The 13,664-nt window shown below is 52.3% G+C and overlaps 1 protein-coding gene across 3 annotated transcripts in view; it reads left to right on the forward strand.

The window, feature by feature from the left end:
- Positions 1-13,664, forward strand: part of LOC138488086 (caspase-5-like) — a 504,964-nt gene that overhangs the window by 208,778 nt on the left and 282,522 nt on the right. The window lies entirely within an intron of this gene.

Genomic DNA, 13,664 nt, shown 5'->3' on the forward strand with positions numbered 1-13,664 from the left:
CCCAATTGCCCAGGACAATAGTTTACTGCTCCTCCCATATGCACAACAACATCAGTGCCATGGTTGGGAGGCGTCCAAGCGGTAAGGGAGGCAAAGATGGCCGACCTTCAAAAGGTGGACGTGGTGGGCGCGGTAGGGGACGTGGCCAGGATTTGCAGGGTGCCCCTTTGCCCCATGTGTGGAGGACCAATCAGGGACACCCATGCCCCTCCCACCCATAGTTGACGGAAACGTGGCTGAGACCATCCCAGCTCAGCCCTTGTTGGACCAGCCCATTGTGGCACCTGACCTGGCACAGGATGACTCCCTGGCTGACTTCCAGGTCAGCAAGTCTTAGCCACGTGTGGCGGTGCAAGTTGTCATCAAGCCACATGGATCTGGGGCAGCTATGTCATCTGCTACCCCAAGTATGCAGGGTGGTGAGGCTGCAGGGGCAGCTGCAGCTCCATCCGCCCCAGCTCTGACTCTCCCAGCCAGGACAGTGTCGGTCCTGGTCCATCATACTGATGTTCCCCTTGCCAACATCACACTTCAGACAATGCCTGCACCAAGTCCTATGGTCAATGTGCATTCGCACACTCCAACAACCCAGTCCACCGGTGATTCTGCCCCTACTGACCAGAGCAGCGTTAGCCACTCTGGCTCCGCTCCACCTTCTAAAAAGAGGAAGAAGGGTGCTCTGGCACGACAGGCTGAGAGCTAAACACTCCGGTACCTCAAGGAAGCCTTGCTTCAATGATTCAGAACTTGATGCACTTGTGAGCTATGTGTTGGCACATAGCCACGAAATGGTGGTGACTGCAGGGTCCAAGACCACACCTTGTCAACGTAAGGCACACTGGTAGACCATCGCTGACCACATAAGTGCCCTTGCATTTGTGAGGCGCTCAGCTGATGATTGCTACAAGCGGTGGAACGACCTGAAACGCAGAGCAAAGAACAAGCTGGCATCAAATCATGCCGCTACTCTGGTGACTGGCGGCGGGTCTCCACAAGAGGACAACAAACTCACTGAACATGAGTCTGTTGTTGGGAACTTCGTCACAAAGGAACAGATCCGAGGTTTGGGAGAACTACCCGATTATGACACATTGTCCGGTGAGTGCCCATGCGTGTGTGTGTAATGCATGTGTATGTTGTTTGGGTGACGGGTTCTGATTGAGTGGCAGGTGAGGGTGTGTGTGACTGAGTAGTATGGGTCACCCATGTGCTTCATCTAAAACATTCTGCGGCCTTGAATTTGGGTGTGACAGTATCCCTTCTGCCCACAGTAGTAATTTAGCGCAACATTACGGCAGTTGCCCTTGAGATGGCATCATGCAACAACATTGTTTGTATTTTTCAGTGTTCTTTCAGGCTGATTGTTTCAATTCTCCCACTTTTGCAACACATTCCTCAGCCCTATTGTGACATATGTGACATGCTTCTGTCATTGAAGAACCCCACATTGGCCCACTTGTGTCACCTTGGTAGTTGAATGATTTGACCATTCAGGCTGAATGAGTATTGTCCTGATCACATGATGTTTTTGGGCCTGTTTGAATGTGGAACATGCTAGTTGTTTCCTGTCATGTTGAAGTGCACAGCCATTGATGTGTACATGGCCCTGCAATCACTGTATTTTTGTACACTGGATGTGTTGCAGTGTGTGGCACATGGCGTATCTTTTCACACTGCGTGGCATTTTTCATCTCTTCATGTCCATCTCACATGGATGGGTGACAGTACTCGTTCACTGACACATGGATGTACTTGTGGAATGTACCATGGCTATGGTACATGCCATCTGTGTGATGGCATGTGTCATTTATGTGTATAGGACATGCCACTCACAGGCCAATGTGTGATGGCAGTGCTACCCAGCATGCAGCAAATGTGTTGCTCTTCCATCTTGGTGTCATCAGTGTCTGACTTTTGCCTCCCTTTCCAACTCTGTGACAGTGCATGCATGGGAGGGTTATAGTCATGTGGGACATGTGTAAATCATTTACTGGTTCTGTAGTTTGTTAGGCCTATTTGTGTGCTATGGTGCTAATGCCTGTTTCCATTTTTTTCTTTCATGTTTTTGCAGGAGATGACGCACTTGATGCTGTTGAGGTTGAGGAGACCCAGGAGGAACCTGAGGCACAACCGGCCACCAGTGGGGGACGTGGTGTGGTGGTGGGTGAGAACCCACTCTTGCTGCAGACGATTCTGTCAAGGGGTGTCTCTGGGTGCACCTCCCCAGACCTCTATTCAGGTGCTGATTCGGATGATGAGACCTATGTGGCGTCGCAGGTAAGTGTTTCTGGAAGGGGTTCTGTTCTGTCCAACCCACCTGCACCAGGGGTAGAACCTTCTATGGATATGTCAGTGTTGGTTAGTCAGCCTTTGGCGGTTACGGGTGCAGGGTCACACTCCACAACATCTGATCCTGTTCCTGGGCCAGCAGATCAGAGGGGGAATGCAGTCCTGCAGCCTCAGGCAGTGCCGGCACAGCAAGGCGCAGATCGCCTTGCCCCAAACAGGTGTGGTGCCCGTCGACGTGGTGGCCGTACGCCACCAGGCAATACCGCATGGGAACAATCCATGTACGGTATGGCAACCCAACAGGCAGCATCAGTTGAGATGATGGCTCAAGCAATGGAGAGGGTGGCCACTTCCATTGTCCCCCCTGAAAGGCAGATGGAGCAACTACAGCAGGCAACAGACTCCATTTGCCAATCATACAGGGAGGACATGTTGGCGTCCAACAGGGACAGACGGGCGGCACTGGAGACTCTACGCCAATCGATATCAATAGAGTCCCAGGGCCACAGGGAAGCCCTGAGGGTAGAACTCCATCACTTCAGGGAGACTCTTGTTGACCTTGAGACTTCCACTAACTTGAGGACAGAACAGCAGCTGGAGCGGCTCACACGTTCGCTCTCAGCTGAGATGCAGGCAACTCGGGAGGAGATCCGGGCATCACGTCAGGTGCTGCATGGGGATCTCCACACTATAATCCTCCAGAACGAGACCTTCCACACCCGTATGCTTGCTGCCATGGAGGACCATACCAGGGCTTTGCGTGGGCTGCCTCCCATAGCACCACCACCTCCTGTGGCAGCAGCAGAGGGTGTTCAGAGCGACAGCAGCAGTTCTCCCACATTGGCATAGCCGTGCAGGCCATGAGCCCATGGAGGTGTTTTTTTTCCCAACATCCACACAGGCGGCTGTTGGTGCGCACCCTGTCCTCGGACCTCCTGGGTGGCCTCCCCCCCACCCCCCACATGGCCATTTTTGATTTTTGATTTTTGATTTTTTTGATTTTTTTTTGGATTATTTTTTGACAGTGTGTTGCCTTGTGTGGCTCCCGTGGGCATCCACTGTATTCCGGCTGGGCACATGCAGGCTTGTCCTGAGTTTGGGTTCGATGCTTGGGTTCGTGAGACACACACCCCTCCTGCATCCCATTTCCATGGGCTTGCAAAGGGTGTGACCAAGTGACAGTGATGTACACAGTGATGTTGGGCTCCCATGAGCTGTGTGGGCAGTCTGTAGTCAATACTGTGTAGACATTCCTTGTGTATATTGTTGTTGTATTGTACACTGCATGTTGTAATTATGTATGCTTCTGCTTCCATGTCTCCCTCTAAATTTGCAGGTTCATTCCTCATGTCTTCACAAGGCAGTCTACTTTGGAGATGGAGTTCATGTTGTATGCAGTACACAGACAAGTTTTGAAGACTGCAAGACTACAGTTGGAAGGGGGCGATGTGGTGGCATATTCAGGTTGTAAGACTACGACCACTTTAACTTAGTACTGTCATGTTTTAGTTATGTTTGAGCTTGTGTAGCTGCATTGTATTGTTGGTAAGTATTTGGTCATGTGTGTTGTTAGTTCAACATTACTGGGAGCATATTGTGTGTGGCCAGTTTCCATTAGGGACACTGTACTTTGTGACACTTGTGTCAGGTTTTCGGGATTGCTTTGTTTGCTCTCACATAGCATGACATGCCATGGTGTGTTGAGTGGCAGTGCTGGGGATGGGTTGGGTGACATGGCACTGTTCTCATGTTGTATTTTGCAAGGGGGTAATGCATTTAGCAGCATATGTGTCTTTTGATGACACAGCATTGGTGGTGTTTCTGTAGGTTGGAATGCACACATTGTGACACTTCCAGGTGACCAATCTCAGGCTGGTATGGTTGTGACAGTTGACTGTTCCTTATGTCATCATCGATTGTCAGCTGGTATGTGGCAGGGCTGTGTGCACTCCACAGGGGTGTGATTCTAAGTGAAGTAATTAGCCACCAGCTGCGTTCAGGCTGCCTCACCCCGTGCCCTTTCCCCTCCCATGCGCAGCGGGCATGCATGTGGTTGGGGATGTGGGGGCACCACCATGTCCACTGGCAGGCCCCGGCGTGTTGCAACATTGTGCAGGACACATGCTGCCACTATGATCCTGCACACTACTGGGGGAGCGTATAACAGCTGCCCGCCAGAACGGTCAAGGGAGCGAAAGCGTGACTTGAGCACTCCGAATGTGCGCTCCACTATACCCCGGGTTGCAATATGGGCTATGTTGTATCTTACCTCGGGTGGTGTGGTGAGGTTCCGAATTGGCGTCATCATGTGGGTGCTCAGAGGGTAGGCACTGTCCCCTGGGGAGGTGTGATGGGTATCATTAGTAGGGTTGTGACATTACTCTGTATCTGGCATGCATGCATGTGCTGTGGCATTTATACTCACCAAGCAGCCATGTATCGTCATGCCGCCCAGCTTCTAGGTCCCGGTTTAGGGTTGACATTCTGTAAATGAAACTGTTGTGGGTGGACCCTGGATAGTTGGCATATACTGAGGTGATGATTGTGATGCTGGAAATGCATCTGAGGGACAGGGCCTCTGAATCCTTGTCCTTTTTCTGTTTTTACCGTGTGTTCTGTTATGTTTTCTGCCCCGGAGTCCATGTGGGACTCCTGGCAGTGCAGCTCTCTCTTTTGGTTTGGTGAACAGACCCATGGGATACCCTTATGGCACCCATGGGTAGGAGTGCAACCCTGTGCCCCTAGTGTATGTTTGTGGGCACCTGTGGGTGGCCCCAGAGCAGGGTATGGGCTGGTGGCAGCTCTGTGCTGAAATTGACAGGTGCTCTGGGTGTCCTCCATTTTGGGATACCCAGGCCCTGCCATTGGGATCTGTTGATTCCTGATAGGAAACAAGATGGCCCCTGTGGCCTCTTGCTTTCTATTGCCTGTTATCTTGTTTTCCCAAAGTCCTGGGAAGCCCTGTCTCTGTCCCTTCCCCCTGACTGGCTGTTGGGTGGAAGTTCCATATATGGTGTTGTTGTGAAGGCCCAGCTAGACTGGCTGGAGCCTTCCCAGTGACTGTATGTTGTGGGTACCTCCTGTGGGTGGGACCTGGGTGAATGGAGTGTGTGACCAATATACACTCCTTGTTGTGGTTGTCTGGTTTCTGGCATGAGAGACAAAGACTGAGACAGCCCTGCCTGAAACTGGCCTGAATGCAGTGTGTAGTGTTGAATGGTTGGGTACTTGTCCCAATCCACATTTCTTGTTGTGAGTGTCTGGAAGGGAGGAGTGTGGCCTGAATGCACTGTGTGCCTGATTGGCTGACTGACTGCATGAATGCCCTGCAGTATGATTGGCTGCTGAGTGTGTGCCAGCAGCGTGGATGAGAGTGAGGATAGTATATCTGGGGACCTCTCACCACTGGAAAGGTGTTCAGTGTTCAGAAGGAACCATTGGTTCAGAAGGGACCTTGGTGCTCCTAAAGCAGCCAGGGAGCTGAGTCTCCACTCTACGAGTAACTGGAACTGCTGATCCTCGACGTCCAGCTGGAAGAAGAAGACTTGCTGTGGCATTTGCTTCGACCGATCTAAAAGCTGACGAGATCGTCGAGGGCTGACCCGAGAGAGGACCTGGTAAGGCGCCCTCTTCCCGTGCTCCGAGGGACCATCGAGCACCGCTCCATCTTCGCCGAAGCGCCCTGGAAGGCAGGCCCTCGAAAGGCTGTCGACCCGAGACGGGACCGCTGAGGAGATCGAAGTGAAGCACCCGGACATCGACGCCGTCGAAGTCCATTGCCGTCGACCAGGGTTCGCAGGTTTGTGGAACCGCTGGAGGCCCATCGAAGGTGTGTTGCCCAGCCGTGGGAACCACTTGACGCCGTGCCGCCGACGACCGGAGCTGTCTGCTCCTTTGCCTAAGAACATTCAATCGAAGGACTCTCTCGACCGCTTCGTCGACCGCTTATCCTGCCGGGGAAAGTCGAGGACGACCAACGTGCCGAGGAGTAACCTGCCGGTGGGTTTCCCGCCACCCAACGACCTCAAAGACTTGGACGATTCGACGCCCTTGCTGGGTTTCCGTCTCTACAATCTTTGCGGTCCAGAACTATTGTCATCGAGGTGCCCCGCACACCTCCGCCTTGCAGGACGCCGACGTCTCGACGCCGACGAGCACCGCTCGGACGAAGCTGCCGCCTCTTCGACATCGTTCTACCTCGTTCGTCGACGGACGTTCGACGTCCCGTGCCTCCCGCTTGAAAGGGAAGGCATTCAAGAAGGGCCGTCGATTCCCCGTCGCCGAACAGCGAGTCCCTCGACGTTTGTCGACGCCGCTTCGAGGAGCTCGACTCCACCAGGTACATTGGGGGGGTAAAAACATTATAGGAGAGAATAAGACTTGCAGAGCAATATATGGACTGGACTGGTACTATATCTTTCTTTACAGGTTGCCCAGGTGGGGGGATCTCCACACAGAACTGTGCCTAGTGGTAGGGGTCAGTATTCTGCCTATTGCTCAACCATCTTATTTTCTCTCCTCTCTCTATTGCTGGTTTCACTCTATTGGTCTGTGTGATATTGTACAGTATTGTTCATGCACTTCAATGAGATCTAGGGTGGTACCACTTTAGGATTGTAAATATTTGTCATTGTAGATTTTGCCAGAGTACAAAGTGAGTTATCATGATAAATGTACATAACCTTAACTTTTGATTATATAAAGACTGTGTTCTAACCAATACAGAGTGTGGATATTCCTTTGTGGGGGCTTGGGGATACACTGTACTTAAGAACCAGCCTGCATCACCTCCTGAGAAGCTAGGCCTTGATTGCTCGACCATTGCTACCGAATAGAGAATCTTGGCTGGGGTCTCCTGTGCCTCTCCTCCACCATATAGGGAGTGGGAGTACAGACACCCCCCACCGGTCGTTGAGATCCGTTCTCTCACACTGGTGGCAGCGGTGGGATGCTTATGGTTTTAAGAATCAGTGTATAACCGTGCCACTTACAAAGGATATTTGCCCTTTATTGAATTAAGGTTTAGTTGTGTACAAGGTAACTGCATTACAAACAATGGAGTCTATTGCAAATGGCAAATTAACTCGGATGAGCTTGGAGGCTCTCCAGAGTGCTTGTGAAGCCAGGGAGTTAGACTTTGTGGATAAGTCTAGGGCTGAGCTGATAGCTGCCCTGGTGGACTACCAGACTGATAGTGAAACTCTTGATGAGGGGGGGAATGCAACCAATGAGGACTCTGCCCCTGGGGTTTCTGCTGAATCTGTTTCTGGGAATGCCGCCATTCCTGCTGCCTCTGTTCCAAACTCCAGCAATTCCTTAGAGCTTGAGATATTAAGGATGAAATTGGCCTTTGAATACCGCAAGCTGGAAATAGATGCTGAGCTTAAGAAAGAGGAGTTGGCTCAACAAGTTGCACTCAAAAATAAGGACCTTGAACTCAAGAGCCAGGACACTGAATGTCAGAGGATCCAGCTAGAGAAAGCTAGAGTGGAGACTTCAGCTAGATCCAGTGAGAGTGTCAGGTCCCCAGCCACCAAGTTTATGAAAGATTTGGTTGGTGTATTTGTGGAGGGTTCGGATATCCTCCAATGGATTGAAGCGTTTGAAATGGCTTGTGAGATTCATGATGTGGATAAAAGAGATTGGGCGAAGTGTTTGTTAAGCAGAGTGCCTCAAACCGGGTATGACTGTATTCTGAAGCTGAGTGTGGAAGAAAGGGGTCAGTACGAGTGTATGAAGTCTGCTTTGATTGCCAAGTTCGGCAAGACACCTACCCAATACCTTAGAAGGTTCAGGGATTTTAAGAAAAAGGAGAATATGTCTTGGGTTGACTGGGTGAGTGCTGCGCACATGAACATGATGGGGTGGATCGATGGATACAAGGTTAAGACTTTTGTTGAATTGTCCCACCTCTTGTTTTTTGAGCATTTCTCTGAAGCCTGTTCACCAGAGCTGCGTCAGTATGTGGCTGACCAGAACATTTTGGACCCCTTTAAGCTTGCTAGGTTGGCTGACAAGTGGGTCTCCAACCGGGTGTCCCCTAAGGACTCCAGTGGGAAGGACAAGGATAAAGAGAAGGGGGCCTCTCAGAAAGCTGAGGAGTCCCCCAAGCAATCACAGTCGGGTAAACCAAAACCTTCCTCTCCTAAGACCCAAAAATCTAGTGGGGATAAGTCATCTGGGGGTGGGAATAAGAGTAGTGGTCCACCTGCTGCAAAGCAGGCTCCCAGTGGTTCCAGTACCGTACCCCGCACTCCTGGCACTTGTTGGGACTGTGGGGCTCTGGATCACAAAAGGGGTGACCCCAAGTGTAAAGGTAAGGCACTTGGAGTACAGGCTGTCAGCCTGACCTACCCTTACCCCGTGTCTGAGGTGGAGGCCACCGTCCTCCCCTCCTCTGCCGGTGTCACATTTGGTGCTCCGGTGGAGATTTCCTTAGTGTCCCTTGGGGCCTGGGACCAGTACGCGGAAGTACTGGCGACTATCCCACAGAACACCCGTAGGTTTTTGAGGAGTGTCCTCTTGAATGGCCAGCCTTCTACTGGTTTGAGAGACACCGGGGCAAGCATGACAGTGGTGGACAGGACCCTGCTCAGGCCAGAGGACTATGAAGGTGCTCCTCTGCAAACCACCAGGTTAGCTGGTGGGCCTCCCAAATTATCACCTGTAGCCTTAGTCACACTCCTGATTGGCGACAAGACAGCGAAGCTTCCTGTCCTGGTTCAGGACAATGTCCCTGCTAACATTTTGTTAGGGAATGATCTAGTAGAGTTGGGGTTGATCTCGGATGGTCTTCCCATGACTGCTGCTGCCGTCACTAGATCAAAGGTGACACCGGGTCTGGCTGTGGGTCAGATACCCGAGCCAAAGGCGAGGCCTAAGGCAAGAAGGAGGAAGACCAAGAAGGCCACCCCTGTGGAGGGAGCACCTTCTCTTCCTGCTGCACCCATTGGGATCCATGCTCCGGACGGGCTGGGTCCAATGGAAAACCCCAACTCAACTCCTTTGGGAGAAGAGGCAGAAGACTCTCCTGTGGGAGAGGTTCTTAACCCGGAGGATCATCCCGACCTTCAATGCTTGTTAGCTGAAGGGGGACCCTCCCGGGCAGACTTCTGTAAGGGACAGAGAGAGTGCGACTCTCTCGAGGGACTGAGGAAACAGGCCCTGGCCCAGGCACAAGGAGAGGTGCCTAGGAATTTCCGGATTTATTGGGAGGGTGAGCACCTTGTTAGTGAGCCCACTAAGCCTGAACCTGGTGCCCGCAAGAGGTTGGTGGTACCTCAGGTTTACAGGCCCTTCCTACTGCAGTTGGCGCATGAGGTGCCCTTGGCTGGTCATCTTGGGACCAAGAAGACTAAGCAGAGGCTCTCTGCCCATTTCTACTGGCCACGGATGGGAGTAGAGGTGGAGTCCCACTGCAGGACCTGCCCAACTTGTCAGTTGTCTGGCAAGACTGGAGGCAGTGTCATTGCCCCACTACAGCTGTTGCCAGTGGTTGGCACACCATCTGAGAGGGTGGGCATCGACATTGTCGGTCCCCTTGACCCTCCCTCATGTCTCTTGCTAGCTTCTGGGCAAGAAGAGGATGAGAGTGAGCCCCTTCCTGATTTGCTGCATAGCAACCCTCAGGATGGCTCAGTGGAGGGAGTACAGCTCTCTCCAGATTTGACAACAGAGCAACAGAGGGCCTGTAGGGCTTTGCTCCAACAGTACGCCTCTCTGTTTTCACTGAAGCCAGGCCTTACCCCGTGGTGTAAGCACGAAATTGACACTGGTGACAGTGTGCCTGTCAAAAGTAGGTGCTACCGTATGTCAGATACCGTTAAGAACCACATCCAGGCTGAGGTCGCCAAGATGTTGGATCTGGGTGTTATTGAACCCTCAACCAGTCCCTGGTCCAGTCCAGTGGTCCTTGTCCCCAAGGCAAGTTCCCAGGCGGGCACCAAGGATTGGAGGTTCTGTGTGGACTACCGAGGAGTCAATGCCGTCACCAAGACTGACGCGCACCCATTGCCCAGGGCTGATGAGCTCGTGGACACCATCGGTGCTGCCAAGTTTGTGAGCACCTTTGACCTCACTTCAGGCTATTGGCAAATAGCTCTGACGGACCATGCCAAGGAAAAGACGACCTTCTCAACACCCGAGGGACTCTACCAGTTTAGAGTCATGCCTTTTGGGTTGAAGAATGCCCCTGCCACCTTCCAGAGATTGGTCAATCATGCGCTCAGTGGGCTGGAAGCCTTTTGTGTGGCTTACTTAGACGACATTGCCGTCTACAGTTCCACCTGGGAAGAGCATTTGACACATCTGGATAGGGTGTTGCAGGCCTTAAAAAGGGCTAACCTCACTATCAAGGCCACCAAGTGCCAGATAGCTCAGGGGAAAGTTACCTATCTTGGTCATGAGGTAGGAGGGGGTCAAATCCAGCCTCTCGCCAGTAAAGTACAGGATGTACAGAACTGGGAGACTCCCACTACTCAAACCCAGGTGAGAGCCTTTTTGTTGGGCCTCACTGGGTACTATCGCAATTTCATGGCAGACTATGGAACCATAGCTGCACCTCTGACAGCTCTAACGTCACCCAAGCAGCCTAGGAAGGTTACTTGGACCGAAGACTGTCAGAGGGCCTTTGATGGCTTGAAAGAAAGTCTGTGTAGGGCACCTGTGTTGAGTGCGCCTGACTACAGCCGACCCTTTATCGTCCAGACCGATGCCTGCGACACCGGAATTGGAGCTGTCTTGTCCCAGTTAGATGACAAAGGGAGAGAACACCCTATCATATTCATCAGTAGACAACTCAAGGGTAGAGAACTTAGGTGGGCTACTGTTGAAAAGGAGTGTTTTAGTATAGTTTGGAGCCTTAGGCATTTTAGGCCCTACCTTACGGGGTCTACCTTCAAGGTCCAAACAGATCATAAGCCCCTGAAGTGGCTTATGCAGATGAAGGGTGAGAACCCGAAATTGCTCAGGTGGTCCATTAGCCTGCAAGGGCTAGACTTCACCATAGAGCACCGACCAGGGAAGAGTCACGATAATGCAGATGGCCTTTCCAGAAGGTATGTTGACCGTCTGGATGAGGGTGTCTATCCCGTGGGAGATTAGACACCCTCCACCTCAGTCTGGGGGGGGCGACTGCGATGCTGGAAATGCATCTGAGGGACAGGGCCTCTGAATCCTTGTCCTTTTTCTGTTTTTACCGTGTGTTCTGTTATGTTTTCTGCCCCGGAGTCCATGTGGGACTCCTGGCAGTGCAGCTCTCTCTTTTGGTTTGGTGAACAGACCCATGGGATACCCTTATGGCAGTGTATGTTTTTGGGCACCTGTGGGTGGCCCCAGAGCAGGGTATGGGCTGGTGGCAGCTCCGTGCTGAAATTGACAGGTGCTCTGGGTGTCCTCCATTTTTGGATACCCAGGCCCTGCCATTGGGATCTGTTGATTCCTGATAGGAAACAAGATGGCCCCTGTGGCCTCTTGCTTTCTATTGCCTGTTATCTTGTTTTCCCAAAGTCCTGGGAAGCCCTGTCTCTGTCCCTTCCCCCTGACTGGCTGTTGGGTGGAAGTTCCATATATGGTGTTGTTGTGAAGGCCCAGCTAGACTGGCTGGAGCCTTCCCAGTGACTGTATGTTGTGGGTACCTCCTGTGGGTGGGACCTGGGTGAATGGAGTGTGTGACCAATATACACTCCTTTTTGTGGTTGTCTGGTTTCTGGCATGAGAGACAAAGACTGAGACAGCCCTGCCCGAAACTGGCCTGAATGCAGTGTGTAGTGTTGAATGGCTGGGTACTTGTCCCAATCCACATTTCTTGTTGTGAGTGTCTGGAAGGGAGGAGTGTGGCCTGAATGCACTGTGTGCCTGATTGGCTGACTGACTGCAGGAATGCCCTGCAGTATGATTGGCTGCTGAGTGTGTGCCAGCAGCGTGGATGAGAGTGAGGATAGTATATCTGGGGACCTCTCACCACTGGAAAGGTGTTCAGTGTTCAGAAGGAACCATTGGTTCAGAAGGGACCTTGGTGCTCCTAAAGCAGCCAGGGAGCTGAGTCTCCACTCTACGAGTAACTGGAACTGCTGATCCTCGACGTCCAGCTGGAAGAAGAAGACTTGCTGTGGCATTTGCTTCGACCGATCTGAAGGCTGACGAGATCGTCGAGGGCTGACCCGAGAGAGGACCTGGTAAGGCGCCCTCTTCCCGTGCTCCGAGGGACCATCGAGCACCGCTCCATCTTCGCCGAAGCGCCCTGGAAGGCAGGCCCTCGAAAGGCTGTCGACCCGAGACGGGACCGCTGAGGAGATCGAAGTGAAGCACCCGGACATCGACGCAGTCGAAGTCCATTGCCGTCGACCAGGGTTCGCAGGTTTGTGGAACCGCTGGAGGCCCATCGAAGTTGTGTTGCCCAGCCGTGGGAACCACTTGACGCCGTGCCGCCGACGACTGGAGCCGTCTGCTCCTTTGCCTAAGAACATTCAATCGAAGGACTCTATCGACCGCTTCGTCGACCGCTTATCCTGCCGGGGAAAGTCGAGGACGACCAACGTGCCGAGGAGTAACCTGCCGGTGGGTTTCCCGCCACCCAACGACCTCAAAGACTTGGACGATTCGACGCCCTTGCTGGGTTTCCGTCTCTACAATCTTTGCGGTCCAGAACTATTGTCATCGAGGTGCCCCGCACACCTCCGCCTTGCAGGACGCCGACGTCTCGACGCCGACGAGCACCGCTCGGACGAAGCTGCCGCCTCTTCGACATCGTTCTACCTCGTTCGTCGACGGACGTTCGACGCCCCGTGCCTCCCGCTTGAAAGGGAAGGCATTCAAGAAGGGCCGTCGATTCCCCGTCGCCGAACAGCGAGTCCCTCGACGTTTGTCGACGCCGCTTCGAGGAGCTCGACTCCACCAGGTACATTGGGGGGGTAAAAACATTATAGGAGAGAATAAGACTTGCAGAGCAATATATGGACTGGACTGGTACTATATCTTTCTTTACAGGTTGCCCAGGTGGGGGGATCTCCACACAGAACTGTGCCTAGTGGTAGGGGTCAGTATTCTGCCTATTGCTCAACCATCTTATTTTCTCTCCTCTCTCTATTGCTGGTTTCACTCTATTGGTCTGTGTGATATTGTACAGTATTGTTCATGCACTTCAATGAGATCTAGGGTGGTACCACTTTAGGATTGTAAATATTTGTCATTGTAGATTTTGCCAGAGTACAAAGTGAGTTATCATGATAAATGTACATAACCTTAACTTTTGATTATATAAAGACTGTGTTCTAACCAATACAGAGTGTGGATATTCCTTTGTGGGGGCTTGGGGATACACTGTACTTAAGAACCAGCCTGCATCACCTCCTGAGAAGCTAGGCCTTGATTGCTCG

This window comes from Ambystoma mexicanum, chromosome 9 (genome assembly GCF_040938575.1).
Source record: "Ambystoma mexicanum isolate Mex_15411 chromosome 9, UKY_AmexF1_1, whole genome shotgun sequence".
NCBI classification, from domain to species: Eukaryota; Metazoa; Chordata; class Amphibia; order Caudata; family Ambystomatidae; genus Ambystoma; species Ambystoma mexicanum.